The sequence below is a fragment of the Pinus tabuliformis genome, chromosome 5_2 (genome assembly GCF_031772625.1).
Source record: "Pinus tabuliformis cultivar Carrire ecotype Pingquan chromosome 5_2, CPIR1, whole genome shotgun sequence".
Taxonomy (NCBI): domain Eukaryota; kingdom Viridiplantae; phylum Streptophyta; class Pinopsida; order Pinales; family Pinaceae; genus Pinus; species Pinus tabuliformis.
Genome location: NC_142306.1, coordinates 878,214,298 through 878,231,661, shown reverse-complemented (window position 1 = coordinate 878,231,661; position 17,364 = coordinate 878,214,298). Strand labels below are relative to the sequence as shown.

Here is a 17,364-nt window from a genome sequence, read left to right as displayed (position 1 = left end):
GAAAAAAGTTATAGCGAAAATGCCACGATGACCGGTTTGGAGCAGCGAAACCCTAGAATCCAAGGCTCTGATACCAAATGTTATGAAACCAGCTCAAGAAAAGATAGAAAAGATAGATCAACGCCTTAGAATTCAGCCTCTTCAAGGGGGCAACGTCCTTTACATTACATAAATGAAAAATTCTTGAATGATACAAATGAAAAGACCTCCTTTCTATATATAGGAGTCTAAGGGGTCATAACATAATCAGAGCCGACATAACAATAATAATGTAAGGGCATAATAATAACAATAGTGGGCTTCTATGGGGCACATTAGTAACAATATGGGCACTACATGGGTACATCAATATAATAAGTGGGTTGTACTAATAACAATAAGGGGTTACACTAGTAGTATAGGGGCCTAACACAAATGAATAGCATGATCATGATCACGAATAGATGGGAGACCTTTGGGAGTCTCAAATACCTTGGAATGATTGTCCAAGACTTTTTGGAGATCTGGAGAAATAAATGATTTCGATGTGTGAACCTCTAGCAAACATAATTGTTCAATTACACCTCGTTGTTCCTTATTTAGAAGCTTTTTCATACCATTAGAGCTGATTATCTTTCCTTGTTTCCTTGCAATACCCCTTACTTCAACTTTTTTTCCTTCTGCAGAAAATTTCATGAAAAGTCCTTGAAAATTAAAAGCTATTGTACCCAAGGATTGTAGCCATTGGACTCCTAGTACAACATCAACAACACCCATTGGAATGAAAATAATTGGGCTATTCAGTACATATTCTCCCATGGATAACTTGATATTATGGCACTTTCCAGATAAATTTATGGTTCCTCCGCTTGAAACCATCACTTGAGACTCTGGTGTTGGATATAGGAAGCAATTCAATTCCTTTGCTATCTTATAATGAATAAAATTATGGGTACTTCCCGAATCAATCAGACCATATCTTGTATTGAAATGGCAGGAATTACCACTCCTCAAACTCTCAAGATAGAAGGACATATCATGAAGAAGAAGGTTCAAGCAGTGAAATATCAGGAAGAAAAGTATCAAGAAATATCAAAAGAAAAGGATACTCACTAGGAACCAACCCCAGAGAAAGAAGAAATGAATCAGACCATATCTTGTAATGCATTGGTTGGAATTATCACTCCTCAAACTATCAAGATAGAAGGACATATCAAGAAGAAAAATGTTCAAGAAGTGAAAGATCACATTGAGCATCAAGAAATGAATCCGACCATATCTTGTAATGAATTGGAAGGAATTACCACTCCTCAAACTCTCAGGATGGAAGGACGTATCAAGAATAAAAATATTCAAGTAGTGAAAGATCAAATTGAGCATCAAGAACAAGTTCTCCAACTTTTAAAGGATAATGCCACTTTGTGCAGAATCGAATGAAACAACAGGTAGATCAACATTGCAATGAAAGAAATTTTAATGTAGGTGACTGGGTATTTTTACGGCTACATCTGAAGCAAGCTATTTATGAGAATGAAATGTTGGCAATACTACATGCACTTAATAAATGGCGACCTTACCTAATGGGAAGACACTTTAAGGTAAAAATGGATCATGATAGTCTGAAATACTTTTTAGAAAAAAGATTATCTTTAGAAGAGAAAAACAAATGGGTCACAAATATCTTGGGTTATGACCTTGAAACCATCTACAAAAAAGGGAAGAAAAATGTTGTTGTAGATGCACTCTCAAGAAAGGATGAGGATGTGGAAGCATTGTTTCGTGCTATTTATATTATCCAACCAGATTGGATAAATGTAGCAAGGGATGAATGGAAGAAGGACAAAGAAGTGTGGCCACTCATTCAAAAGTTGTAGAAGATCCCAGTTCAAACAATATTGTCAAAACTTGATGAGGAAGGAAAAACCATATTGGAACCTGGAGCAGTCACAGAAAAAAGAACCCGACAACTACTGAATCGATCAATTTCAGAGTATCTCATCAAGTGGAAGAACTTACCCGTTGAATATTCCACACGGGAGGACAAAAATATTATACAGAAGCATCAATAACTAATCAAGCATTGAGGACAACAATTTTTGAAGGAAAGGGGCATGTTAGGTCCCTATACTACAAGTGTAACCCCTTATTGTTATTAGTACAACCCTCTTATTATATTGTCGTGCCCATGTAGTCCCCATATTTTTATTATTATGCCCCATAGAAGCCCATTATTATTATTATTATTGTGCCCTTACATTATTATTGCTATGTCGTCTTTGATTATATTATGACCCCTTAGACTCCTATATACAGAAAGGAGGTCTTGTCATTTGTATCATCTAAGAATTGTTCATTTGTGTAATGTAAAGGAGGTTTCCCCCTCGAAGAGGCTTATTTATAAGGCGTTTATCTCTCTTCTCTATCTTTTTGTGAGCTGGTTTCATAACACCTTCATTGCAAATCACAACATTTGTTAAACCTAGATCTCAACACGTACCACTATATTTGGATCAATTCATCATCATAGCTACAAATCTAACATTACAAGCATAAGTAGATCAAGAAAATGTTATCATAGTTTTCACTACACTTTCAAATCTATCATATCTGAACCGCCTCCATGCTCCTTCGTGCACACATGTTCTAAATCATATCACACATGTATAACACATTACTTGCACACTTAACACTTTGATCTCTATCTCCTATATAGATTTAGCCTTAGCTAATAGGTTAGGCCAATCCCTTAGTAATGTTGTTGGTATTCTTTGACCGGTTCAAATAATCATTTTCACACCCATTATTATGGTCCAATAGCATGGTAAAGACCCTTGGCATCCATATTACCATTGTGCAAATTTTGTACACAAATTTTCTTCACAATACCTGCGTATGTACGTGACCTTGCTTCTAAGGACCCGTGTATACTTTCTTGAACATCACTTTTATCATTCATTTGCCTTTGAACTTGTTATCACTCTAAAATTTCCCTAGAGTTGTTATGAAAGAAATGATAGAGGTAACCACAAACCTACTTTTGAGATCAGGATCTAGCCTTCATAATGCTCAGAGAGGGCTCTCTCTTTATGCTTTAACTTTGTTTAGTTAATTGATTTAGGCTAGTTATTTAAGCTTTGGTTGGGTTTTGATTTTGAGCTGGTGGTGGAATCACTGACTTAGATGGATAGAGGGATGTCTTTTACCATTGGGCTATGGGGTTAAGTGTCAAGAAAACAGGACTATATCAAGTTCTAAAGATAGTGTTTACAGGGCAAGGTAGCTGAGTAAATTTAGATCTTTTAGGCTGGATGGTGAAGTGGTTTTCAATCGGGTCAAGGAGAAATTAAGGGTTCCTCAAACTAGATAATGAAGGAAATGGTAGGGATCAATCGAAACTAGGGAGCAATGAAGGGTTCCCTACTTTGGATATCATAAATAAACATTAAAATGATTAATTGTTCAAGACAAAGTGTACTTAAACAAATTCTGTAATAAATTTCTAGTTATTTCATTCAATTAAGATAACATGCAAGTTTGTGAAACACTTCAGAAAATAAAAATTTTACAAAAAGAAAATACTTCACTGAAGTGGCCCAACACATGAATCTTGTAATGCAATGTCTTTATTACTCAGTCCAGTTTGTTGACTTGAAAATTGGTACAATGAAACCTCAGGTTACAGATCAATACAACTATAGAAATGTCTAGCAATCCACACCCTATACTTTGAATTATGAAGTATTTATACAAAATAGTTACAAAATATCTCAAACTGTTTTGGGAATTATTCTAGGAAAAAGAAATATCTTCATGTAAGAAGATAGAGACAGATATGTAGCTGCTGCAATTTGTCCTTGTTTATTAGGTTGTGTTGTCTTATGCTTTTATCTTTTTTTGTTTTTACTCCTTTGTTGTTTGTTTTCCATGCTGACTGTTCTTTCACTTTGCCTTTTAACTGATACTCTTTCATCTGATACTATTTGACTAAGCTAACCTGCTACTTTTCTTTTACTGCTCTGTATTCACTTTTACTTTGTATCTTCACAGTAAATCATTTAATTTTTCCAAAGTCTCTGTATTTAGTAGTTTAATATTTACCATTCTCCTGTAGACTTCATCTTCTTCTATGTATTTTGCAAAGGTGGACTTGTTCACAAAAATATGTTTTACCTCATGGTGGAGGTAAAATAGGTTCTCAAAAGTTTGGTACAGAACCTTTGCTATAGGCATCCCTTTCATAGAAGAATTATTGGCTTGATCTCTTGCCACTTCTCTGATTTTCCTCTTATAATCTTCATGTGGTATTAATCTGTGATTTATTACCAAGGTATTTGACAAACCTTTCTATCTCAAAGCATCAAATTTAACCATGAACCTACCTATAGCCAGCTCCATGGTTTGGCATTTTTCCTCAAGCTGCATCATTAAGTTCCTCTTGGTGAGCACTTTCTTTACCTCTAGTACAGTGTCAATCCTATCACCTATGTCCAGCTCCTGAAATTCATATTTACTTTTGGAGTTAAGGAATTGGATTATTCTTGAGGCTTCTTCTGGAATGTCTCCAAGTTTGGCCTTAACTCTCTGAATTGCTTCAGTAGCCCCTTTGACTAAATCATTATGTTCAAAGATGATTTGTATAGAAGGCCAAGTATCATTGACTCTGATTTGTATAGAAGGCCAAATATCATTGACAGAGTCAATGAGTATTGGCCCATAGTTGTTCTTTAGCTTGGGCAAGTGGCTCCTTCAATGTTATCTCTTTTTCCAAAATCTTCATCCTCTCAGTCAACCTATTTGACTTTTGTACTTCATTTTTGTGTATAATCTGAGCCAATTTCTTCTCATCCTCCGGAATTGTTATATGTTCTTTGATTTTATTTATTTTAGTGGTCTGAATGGACATGTCCTCCATGGTTTTGACCAGATTACTAGCTTCATCACTTGGATGATTTGTTGCTGTTGTTGAACTTGTTGTTGATGTAGATGTTGTTGCAGCTGGGAATGTTATAGCTAGTGGAGCTGTGGGGGCCAATGAAGCTGCCAAAGTTGATGGAATTGTTGTAGTGACTATAGGAATGGTAGTGGCAGTGGTTGTCTCAAGGCTGGCCTGTTTCAGCTGTATTAAGTTGTCCAATTCCTTCTCCATTTCTTTCAATTGATCATTTAATTGAAGAATGAGATCCATCATTTCCTCCTGCTGGGTTTGGCTTTCTAAGACCTCCTTGGTCTGTGGATGTTCTGAATGAGATAGATTTAGTTGCTTCTTCAAAGCAGCAATATCCTCATTTTTCTTTTTTTATCAATTTTTCTGTAGTCTTGAAATCATTGGGATTATAACCAAGCTCAATCACCAAGTCTTCGAGTGACTTGATTCTGTTTTCCTTGGCCTATGAGGATGCCTTTTCCAGCTTAAGTTGTGTTGTGATGTTATCCAGTGAGCTTTGAAGTTTCTGCACAATCATTTCTTTGTTGCTCATTGTGGAGTAAATCATCTCACCTACCTTCTTATGGAATTCAATTTGGTCAATAGGGTGAACATCCCTAGCCAAAACTTCAAACTCTGTTTTCCTATAGTCTGCTGATGATCTGGGATGTTGGATTGTAGGCTGCATAAAGGTCATTTGCATCTTACTGGTCTTAATGTCAAAGGCTGACATTACTATATTTTGATTGGTAGGTGTTTTTTTGAAGTACTGGGCATAAGTTTCAGCCTTTAATGCCTCATTCCTCAATTTGATTTCCTTGTACTTCTCTTTTATATCTTTCTCTTTATCCACTGGCTTGCTGGATGAAGACACTTCAAATGATAAGCTGTTTTTCAATGATTTGAGTGTTTGAGGTGGAGGGCTGATGTGTTTCCTCTGAAACTGATGGACCTTTACCCTTTTCCACCATTGTGTCAGTAGCAGTGATTTCCCCTATTTCAATGGTGTCTTCTTGCTCAGTTACAGGATCAAGCTTAGGCCTCTTCCTGTAATTGATCTCAAACCTATCATCTGTAGTGTCCATCCCAAAGCTAGAACATTCTTCCCTAGTTCTTTTTATATTTCTGTCCTCATTGGCTGGAGCCTATAGGATGGGAGTAATAGTCATCTCTTCTTTTAGGGCTGGAACCTGCCGAAATGAACTAGTATCAATCTACTTTTCCACATCTATTAAAGTATTCTCCAACCATTCTGACTAGTTGGCATATCTTTCAATGTATGGCATGGGATCATGTATGAAAGGACTTAGCAGGGAAAATTTTAAGAAGCCCCCCTAAATTTACATGTATAATAAATGGGCGAATCTCCATGGTATATAGGAAAAATGGAAGGCGATTTTATCAATAATATACTATGTATATATAATTTTTTGGCGAATCTTTCACCAGGCATGGCAAATATTTTACTCAATTATAAAATCTTGTAAGATCTTGGCGAGTCTTTCACTAAACAATAAAACTTTGTAAAGTCCTATGAATCTTAGCATTGTGAACTCTTAGAGAATTTTTTGAAAAAGTATAAAACCATATATGACAAGAGCCACATGGTGGAAATATCACTGTTTTTTTTCACATTTCCACGACATGGAACTTGTTTATAAAATTATAAAAAAGCCAACCAAGTCCCTTATAATATGTAGGTAAGCTTATAACAGAGTCTGATACCTCTACTATGCTTGTCTTCATTCAAGTGTCATAGCTGCTATACTTAACACTGTGAATCACAACTCTCTCAGAACTCAACTCTATAGTGTAATTAAAACCTTTGGAAATTGAATTTGACAACTCTATAAAAAGGATTAGTGAAATAGAAGCATTTGTGAATGAGCCCACTAACTATCACTGCTAAAAAATCAATCTAGACTATAAAGTCTTCCATCTTGATCACAATCGTTCTCACGATCAAGGGAGTGCGACCACCTGGCCTGACATAATGGCCATCATAGCTTCCAATAATCAACAACCACCTTGCAAGGACATCCTAGCTCATGTCTCATGAATTTTATTCATCAATCTTAACTGATATAAATCTTATAAAGATAATATTAGAATCCTCTCCAGATTCACTGTTAATACAAGGGTAAAGGAAATTTTCTAGCTCAAGGCACTAGCCAATACCAACTTTGGTATTTGTGACCCCTTTGTGGGGATGCACCTACCCTGCCCCGTTGGGTTTCTACCTTGTAACATAGTTCAAGGATCACAAGACTTTCCAATCTTCCTACTCCATTAGACACACTTTATATGCTATACATAGTGAATGGAAAAGAAGCATTATAGAACACACAATTTCATAGAAGGAAGAAAAATCTTAGCCAGTTCAATATCAAAATCTTAACCACTGATTAATAAAGAATAACAAGTAGTGTAATGAATTTTTCCGAGTTATTTATTTACAAGCTGTAAAGAATGTAGTGGAATGGAAAATATTACTTAGGCAACACTTCAATATTTTCTACTAATATGTCTGTGCATGTACATATGAAATTAAGAGCATTGTTGAATACAAAGTTTCCTTTTCTCTTGCCTCCATTTTGACAAATCAGTGTGAAATCAGTGTCACTTTGAATCTCCTTTCCTGTGTGGATGTTTTGACAAATCAATGTGAAATCAAAGTCACTTTGAATTTCCTTTCCTGCGAGGGATCACATCCACAATTGATTAGTAAAAGATAATCTACTATATATTATGTTCAAGAAACTGACTGCAATCTACAGTGGAAACAAGACCTCAATTCTTATTCTGAATTTGAATATCTCAGGACAACATAAGAGATAAAAATGCATATGGCCTTAGTAGCTAGAAAACAATCACTCCATCATTACAAGACCACCTAGATTTCGGCACTTAATCTAAATAATGGAACTAGTTGCAGTGTTTATTTGCATTAACACCATGGAAAAGCAACAACAATGTTTCAAAGCACACTTACTGGAAAAGTTGTAACATTACGAGAATATTTAATGATAGCATCTGAACCTCGTAGCTATGGTGGGGAAACTAGGGAACCCAAATCTTGGAAGATATCTCATACCAAATCTGAGAAAAAAATAAAAAAGGGAAAAAATCAAAATCTATAAATCAAGCAATGAATTGTTTACAAATCAAATACAATTCCTTTAACTAACAGTTAAATTGTGGTGATATATTTAAATATTTAGTAAGAGGGGAACTTCAAACCATGGAATATTACCTTTGTCATTATTGTCATCCCTCAGTGACTGAGATTACAAATCAAAACTTATGGAAAGATTGTAAGAAATTCTGTGAAATAGTAAAGCATAACCTCTATTTTCAAGCAACAAAATCAAGACATTGTTACATCAAGAGCCATAATTGATATATAATCAATGAATCAAGTCCTTGTATGGCACAAACTTGTTTCACAACCTCTATTTTCTTAATAACAAAATCAAGACATTGTATGTGGTTATTGCCAAAAGGACATTGCTTTCTAATTTGGAAGAGGATCTTATCAAAAGACATGGATTCATTCAAAGCTACAAAGCCTAATGGGTTACTGAAAAATAAGTTGGAATATGGGATCATGATACTTAAATTGAAAAAATATGCTTTCCTTTTAGAAACATTACAGTTATACGATGTTTTTTGAAAGCATTAGAATTTGAAATTGGGCCTTTCTATCAAGACAAATTTTCATTAACATAATGTACTTTCCTACCTGAAACGTTGTAGATATCCAAGAAAAACTTGAAACGCATAAGAGAACTTAGCATAATGTACTTTCTTTCCTTCCTTAACATTCTTAAAGAGTTGAGGTTCCCCGAGTCATCAGGTAACTTTCGAAGGAAATGACAGTTAGTAATAGTCCAATTCACAACTGAAGATGTGTCACAAATATAAGGGGGCATCTCCTCCAAATCACAAAAGTGCTCCAGGTTAAAATCTATTATTATTGGAAGCTTAATGCTCGACTGGGTGTTATTGAACCCAGACATTTTTCCAATTTTCACTAAAAGCTTAAGGATAGCTTCTCTAAGTTCTATATGACTTTACTATGCTCTTGAAGTGGGGGCACATGTAGCCTCTCCAAGTGAAGAGTCTTAAACTAAGTGAAGGTAAGGCCGATAGATCATTCAGTGTGGATCTCTTTAACTCATAATTGAATACTATTAGGACTTTCAAATTTTTCATGGAACTCAAAAATGTTGGAAGAAAGTATTTGCTTCCAGAAAAGAGTAAAACTAAAGCCTATGCTTGAGGACAATTGATGTCACACCACTAATACTTCTCCATGGAATCTGTATAGGTAAACCACAAATGCAGAATTCCATTAGAATATTGTGTTTATTGAATACACAAATGAAATCAATGCATTTCTTTAAAATATCTTTTGAAATCAAAATTACCGAAGTTACATATCGATAACCTAGTGGGTGTACGATAAAATTCACCCGTGTCATTCACAGAAAGCATGAGAAAAAACCTAATACTATATATAAAACCAAGAAAAATTCAAATTCATCACTTCTAGGGACCTCATAACCACCCTGCCAATACAAAAGTATGTTCCTATTTGCAATTAGAAAAATTACCCAAATTACAATCTGTTTACTCCAGCCTATGTTGGAAAGTTATAGAAGGATGACTAGTGCAATCAATCCATTCCTTTTAGCCCTGGATTTGTTTCAGTTTAAAATATAAGTATACAAATATACTTGTCCAATGTCTATGCTTTAACCATTCACCTTAAGATGATTTTACAATAAGTCCATGTAATATCTTCATTATCATAAAAACCAACCTATATCCATCTTAACTCCACATCTACCACTCTTAGGGGGATGAAATCTATTTATCCCTCTGAGCACTTGGTAGACCCATATGTAAGATGGATCTAAAATGATAGAATTTCCCCTTTAAATAGTCTATGCTCACATGATTACCATGGTATTACCATGGGTCAATACCATGGGTTATCATAAACCTGGAGCTTAAAAATTACTATTCGTAATTTATAAAAATTAATAGTTGATTTTTATTTTATTTTTTATTTTAACCAAGCTAAAATGTTTAACATACATTAAATTACAACATCTATTTTTACTCTTGATCCACCAAGCCCCGAGAGGGATCAAATATTTGTTCACTCTATGCTAGTTTGCATATCACAATATTTGATACCTCTCGGGGGTTAGTAGATCCAGAGTAAAGATGGATCTATGTTGGTTTAATTCCCCCATTTAAATAGGCTACATTCCAGGTGAATACCATGGGTAAATACCATGTGCCATTTTGGTGAATACCATGGGTCAATACCATGTGCCATTTTTATTTTTATTAATACTAATATTAGGGTTAATAATGTTTTTTTGCATGGTATTAATGATAATCTAGCCCATGGTATTTGTCCCATAGTATTTTGCCCATAGGTTTCACCTAAATATAACGCATTTTTTTAATGTTCGTAAATATAAGGTGACTTATGGAGTAAATATATAAATAAAAGTTTTATTTGTTTACCATACCTCTCGTTTATTTATATTTTTATTAATTTACCATACCTCTTTTACAAATATAGTATTTGGCCCATAGGATTCACTTAAATAAAACCTCTTTTTTGAGCCTTCATAAATAGAACGAGGGTTATGGACTAAATATAAAAAGAGGTTTTATTTATTTACCATACGTCTAGTTTATTTATATTTTTATTTATTTACCATACCTTTTGCGTAAATGTAAAAAGACGTTTTATTTATTTATCATACTTCCACTTTAGTTATATTTTTATTTGTTTACACCCTTGCATGTATATAAGGTGACTTATGGAGTAAATATAAAAAATGTTTTATTTCTTTACCATACCTCTCATTTATTTATATTTTTATTAGTTTACCATACCTCTTTTATAAATATGGTATTTGGCCCATAGGATTCACTTAAATAAAACCTATTCTTGAAAATTAGGGCGAATGAAAGGTTGTAACTCCTAATTTCAAGGGCTAAATTTACCTTTTTTACCCTCTCCCTTAAAATAAGGTGGCTTATTTGAGGTGATTTGTAAAAATGTACTATGATACAAAATATTCGCCCACTAAAAATTTAAAACCCCTTAATTTTGCCAAAGGGCGAACATTTGCCCCTAAAATTTTCCATGGGACTTAGCTTGAATTTGGGCCTTAGTTTATTTATGACTCCATTAGGGTCATACTGCCACATAAAACTGTTGTTGAAGCTCATTTGCTGTAAGATTTTGTCTGTTTCTTGTCCAAATTCCTTATTATTACAAATAAAAGGGCTCAATTGGTTTTTCATTTTAATCTGAGTCTTCTTCCTAGCTGATAGGAAATTAACTTCATTAGATTTTATGATTTGCCTGAAATACTCTAATGCAAATATCCTCATGGGGAGGTATTTGGGCAGCTTGTAGGGAGTGAGTTGGCATCCATATATTCTAATTTCTGTGTGGTCCTAGTATAGATACCAGTCTCCCACTCTATTGTTCTTAGCCAACTGTAAAAATCTCTTAATATCCTCATTGATCCTAGGTTGATAGCTACTGGTTAGCATCTTTACAACTGAATGAAGAAATGAATCATTGAACTCTTTATAAGAAGGACTATTTTTTGGAGTATGAGACTCTTCAATGATGAAAGTCTGAAAGATCTGATATTTCTTAGGAAGGTCTAGCTTGGTGTAGAGTTCAAGTAAGCCTTCAATGGAAAGTTGGGTCTCATTTGGGCCTGGCTGGATCTGCAACACTTGATTTATTGACTCTGTAGTAATGGTGAATAAAACCTGTTGGTTAGGGGTGACTATGGCCTTTTGACTTGGAACAGAATAATCTTAACAGAAGTGGATGATTTCTGGGAATAGGTGTACCTATGGGAACAAGTATTTGGGTGAATTTGACTCCCATAGGTGAATGTCATCATTCTGGTTCAAAAACTTGTCTGTACTCCAGCAGTGGAGTTTCAGTAAGTGGCTAGGGGAAACAGTGTCCTTGATTTGAAATTCTCTGTCGGCCAATGGGAGGTGGTCAATATCTAGGTGAGGGGTTTGCAGGGGTCTTACATCCAGAGAGGTTTGGGAAGCCATAATTTGGTTTATTGAATCGAATTACCTTTTCTGTGGCTTTAGGAGTAAGGTCAGAAGGTCTGGAACAATGGGGAGGGTAATTATAATCTGTAAAAAAGGGGGTTTTGATGCATAATAGGTTTTTCTTTAGTTTAGCAAGGTTTCTTAATTAATTATTTAATAATTACTCTACATAGCTCAAATTTACTGGGCCATTCTCGTTCTTTCAAGAATACCTGGAAATTGACGATTTGGTGTGCAAATAGGGTTTTGTGGTAGCAACAAAGGTTTTTGAGGCTTCAATTGTCAATTTGTTGCTTCAATTTGGTGTCTATAGTGTCTTTGGGTGGCAAAAGTTGGTAAAAATGGTTGCATAGAGGTTCAAGGTATCGGAATTGTTTAACAGAGGTTTGCAGTGAAAATGAGTGAAAAGAGAAAAATGGGGCTTTTTCGGCCTTTTAACCAATAATGGTTAGTGGAACACATTCCTAGATTTTCTCAATCATTGGAGTTCCATAATTTGTGCCATAGTTCCACGACTTATTATTTATTATTGATCCTCCAGTAGTAGGAAATAATTCTCTAAATTATCTCCTCCTCAAACTCTTCATAATCTGCCCAATATTCTCATAATATTCCATAAAAAGAAATAATATTAGGCACAAATATTTAATTATTCATAAACCTTATTAATGAATATATTAAAGTTAAAAATAAATCATCTAATGCAAAAAGAGAGGTTTAATGTGCTGAAGGATGGTCATAGGCCTCAATTTATGTGTTAAATTAGAGGCATGGGCCTTAATTCATGTCTAATTTAGAGGCCCATCACACTTTATACAAGTACACATTTTTTATATCCACCGATTTATGCAAGTCTATATTGTTGTTAGATAGTGATGATATTTTGTATTGATTTTCAGTTGAATGAGCATCTGTGTTGTCAGTAGATACAAAAGAGGAATCAGGATAGCAACAAATATGTTAGTTATGGGGTTCTGAGTTCAAACTGATGGATTGTTGAGGAGTATTAAGAGCATGCTTATTTAATGATATAATATTATGAATAAATGGTCCCAATGTCAAGATCTGATCAGATTCAACCTTAGAGATGGGATTTGATTGTGTTGAATTCCTAGTGAAGAGGGAATGGGAAATGAAGCTATGTGCATTGGAATAAATTTTGTTTGATATCTTTGAAAATTTACGAGCCTGATTTATACATGTTAATTCTTATAATTTAAGAGCCTTGAAGGAAGAATAAGCATTAATTTTATCCCATAATGTTGGATCAATCTGGTTTGCTAATGAGATGTGTAATAGTAGAAATTTTATGCAAAAAGAGTCTATTTAAATTGAGTTTTATTTATCTCTAAGTAAAGTAGTGGTTGACTCCACCATTACTCCATGCACTCCATGCCCAAAGCCGAGGGAATTCTCTCTCTCCTACACATTCTCCTTTCACTAGCTTTCGTTTTTGTTGTTTCCCTTCACATTTCACCTCTTTTCTCTCTGTACTTTTGCTTTCACCTTTTTATTTTTGTTTCCTTCCTTCCACCTCTTCGTGTACTTGAAAGAGTGTCAACATCCTTCCATCTTGTTAAGGAAGAGGAAAACTATGGGCACTCCCTCCCCATCCAATCTTGTCTCTTGCTATCTAACAGACAATAGTTCGATCGATTGTGCCACCTCCTCTATCATTGAGGGTGAGGGCATTATCCTCCACTCCTCCATTCTCCCATGGCATAGTTTTCATTTTGTCAGGCGGTGGCTCGATTAGTTGTGCCACTTCCTCCATCTTCAAGGGTGACAATTTTCATCCTCCACTTCTCTACTCTCACTCAGACTTGGATCCATGTTTCCCTCCCTTCAGGCCAGAATTCCATATTTTTAATTATTTTCAAGAAAATAATTTAATACTTCAATTTTTTTATAAGATTTGTCATAGTCATCCATGGCTTCTACATCGGATTACACATTTGTGATCACGCATACAAAAGCAAGGGTAAAAAGGTGGGATTGTTACAAACCCCACCCCCTTAAAGGAACACAATCCTTGATGTTCTATAACTACAAGTCAAAATAACGAAATTGACCTTTATAATCACAACTCTGACATTCGCTTAATCATTAATCTAGAAATGCTTATAGTGTTGATGTTTAGGAATAGTACAAGTTATTTCTTCAACATCCTTTGAATTCTTGGTGTGTTAGACCAAGAAAGATGGGAGCATAGACCAAGACTTCATATCCTTGTTAATTAAACAAAATAAAAGGAATCTAAAAAGTAATGGTTATCAAAAAATAAAGTGTAAAACATGTAGTGATACTAAACATTATTACTAGCATCATCATAAGGATTATAAATATCAAAATATAGGATTTAGAAAGTTGTAACATCAAAATATACAATATAATTACATCATATCTCAATAATAGAAATTAAAGAACAAGAGAGTGATAATATTAAAAAAAAAAAAAGTAAAGAAAATAAATATAAGTAAAGGCACACAAGGTAGAAAAATAATATTAGATCCTTCATTGAATTTATTTGAGAAAATTGTACAGATATAATGAGCCTCAACTAAATAGATTACAATAATCAGTGATCAAATAATTATTTTACAAAGGACAATGTTTATGACCATGTGAGTCAAATGCAAATAGCTAGAAGCAAAATATAGCCTAGGACCTATTGTAATTGGCTCAAACTCAAATTTTTGGACATTGGTAAAATTACTGCAAAAATATCAATGATCAACAATGATAAATAAACAAAAACACAAAAAAAAATCACCATGACCAAATTTAATAATATACCTTCCGAGAAATACTATACTTTCAACCTCCATTTGTTGTTATTTTTTAAAAGAAAAATTGTATCACAAGTTTAATAAGATTCAAGACATCTAATCAACCTTAACAAATTATCAAAGCTAAACAAATGTTAACTAGATCAAACCATACAATTTACGACTCGATTTCCATTTCAAAGATGGAATTTATAGCTAGATGGCTTCTCTTGAGATGTTTACAAAACTGTTAAATCCTTTTAGCTTTGTCTAAAGTTACATATGGGAACTAGTTTTTTTTGTTCATAGTTGTCAACTTAACTTTTGAATAAAGGAAGGAAAATCATGAAATACAAGAGACGAACTAGGATAGGTGGAAACATGAATAAAAGGGAGAGAGGACCCATTTTCCATTTTAGTATGTCATAAAAAAATTCAAACCACGTCAGTATGCATGATAAACTTATTGTGCATTCCATAACATGCATTGCATGACTATTAAATTATTTAAATTGTGATATCCCATTGCATGACTATTAAATTATTTAAATTGTGATATCCCCTGGGTAAATACTTCTCTCATTGTAAATAATTGTAATTATTTTAATTGGTTGAGAAAGGGACACATATTCCATTGCTTGAGGGAATGGAGGTTTTAAATGGCAAGCATGGGTTGGCTAAGGTGGTCTTAAATGGGTTGATTCTGCAATAAGTTTAACCAACAAGAAAATGGCAAGCCCAAGTGACCATAGCCTCTAACAACGAGCATTTAGGACAAAAATTTAATAGAATAGACATGGGTTGCGTTGTCCATAGGAAGGGGGTTAGGTGAAGAACCTGGAAGGAGACACTCTCTTGCTCACACACATTCATAGGATGTGCAGAGAGAATGAGTTCATGAGAGGGGGAGAAGAAGTGAAGAGCACGTAGCTAAAGGGAATAAAATTTGACCCCTATCTCTAAGTTTTCAACTCTAGAAGAGAGAACCAACTGAGGAATCCTCTGATAGGAGGCTTGTTGAGTTACAAAAAAGCAACATAGAGAGTAGTGACTTGCTAGTAAGGCTAAAGAAACCAATGGAACTTTGTGGATTGATTAACTTGCTAGATTGGGAAGATTCACTCAAGTGCTTGTGAGGGCTGAAAAACCACCAAGAGTTTCCTTGGGGTTGAATCTCTGGTGCTTAACTCACTTACGAACCACCTGGAGAGTGATTTATTTACCCTCAACAACCGACCCACTGATGAACCTTCCTTATTGTGGGCTCTCTTCTACTAAAAGTGAGTTGAATCTCTTTGCATTATGGCATCCTGGCATGAGTGTGATTATGCCTGAAATGTTTGAATGATAATGTGTGCAGCTGGTGGATGAAAGTAGTGTGGCCTTGTGGCATCTCGTTTTAGCTATTTTGATTGATGAAAAGCACTCAAAATCACTCCACCTCAAACATTGGAATCTGGCTTGGGGATGAAAGTTGCAAGAAATCCCTCGTTGTAGTTTGTATATGGTTGGGTGGAGAGTTGTTGTCTCGATCTTAGTTGCCAGACTTCTCAAATTATAAGATAAGTGATACTCAAACTCTCTTTTAATTAAATGTCTAAAATATTCTCACTATGTTGGCTACAATCATGTAATGTTGTTAAATTTAATGCTCAAATGTGTGATTCATGCCTATGAATCGAATGGGGACTGAGATTTCCTATCTACCCGTGGAATGTGAATTCTTGTACGAATTTGGGAATTATATGATTCATGTTCGCTTTCATGATTTTTTTATATGTTCATTATTATCCCAAGAGACTAGTGGATCTCAAAGAAGAGAGGCTTGTAGACTTATGAGTTGTGATGATCTTGCAATTTTTATAATGGGCCTTACTGATTATGAATGGGAAATCCCCCGTTCTATTCATTTTATCATTTATAAAATTGGTATTAAACCTTGTTCCACAATTTTATTGTTTACAAAAATTGGTATTAAGCCTTGTTCCACAATTTTCAAGCTTAGAAAGGATAGTGTTATGTGCATGCGGGTTCATGCAAATATTCACATATAGATGTATTGTATATATATCATATTCAGGCATTTCCTTCACCCAATTGCAGGATTGAGTTATGTTCATTCTTGCAGCAAATCATGACTATGGGACAGGGAAGGAACTCATATAAGAGCACAGGAAAGGATTTCATATACATGATAACCATTCATGGGCTTATGAATTATATTATCACCCTTTCCCTTAACAAAACTTCCTTTTTATGGCACCTTCACCTTGGCCTGGCTACTCCTTTAAGCAACATGACAACTCAACAATCACATGGCCACCCTTTGCAGGATTCTATTAGATGTGCATGTTCCACTTCCACGTAATGTCAGAGCCTCAACAACCTATGTTGTTCTTTGGAACGTGCCCTTTATTTCCTCTTGGGGATCTCCCTTACATGATGACATAAGTGATGTCATTAGGTTATGTGGGCCATTTCCACTTGGTGTTTGTTCTATCTCCTTCCTGTACTCGGATGTGCACTCATTCCATGACCTCCTAGTGCTGAATGATCCCAGCTCATCTCTGT

The 17,364-nt window shown here is 34.7% G+C and overlaps 1 protein-coding gene across 1 annotated transcript in view; it reads right to left on the bottom strand.

The window, feature by feature from the left end:
* Window positions 1-7,434: 7,434 nt before the first annotated feature.
* Window positions 7,435-17,364, bottom strand: part of LOC149162106 (protein DETOXIFICATION 44, chloroplastic-like) — a 559,183-nt gene continuing 549,253 nt past the window's right edge. Inside the window, exon 14 of the mRNA XM_089437140.1 lies at window positions 7,435-7,598. The gene's annotated coding sequence lies outside the window, so the exon portion shown is untranslated. The remainder of the gene's footprint in view (window positions 7,599-17,364) is intronic.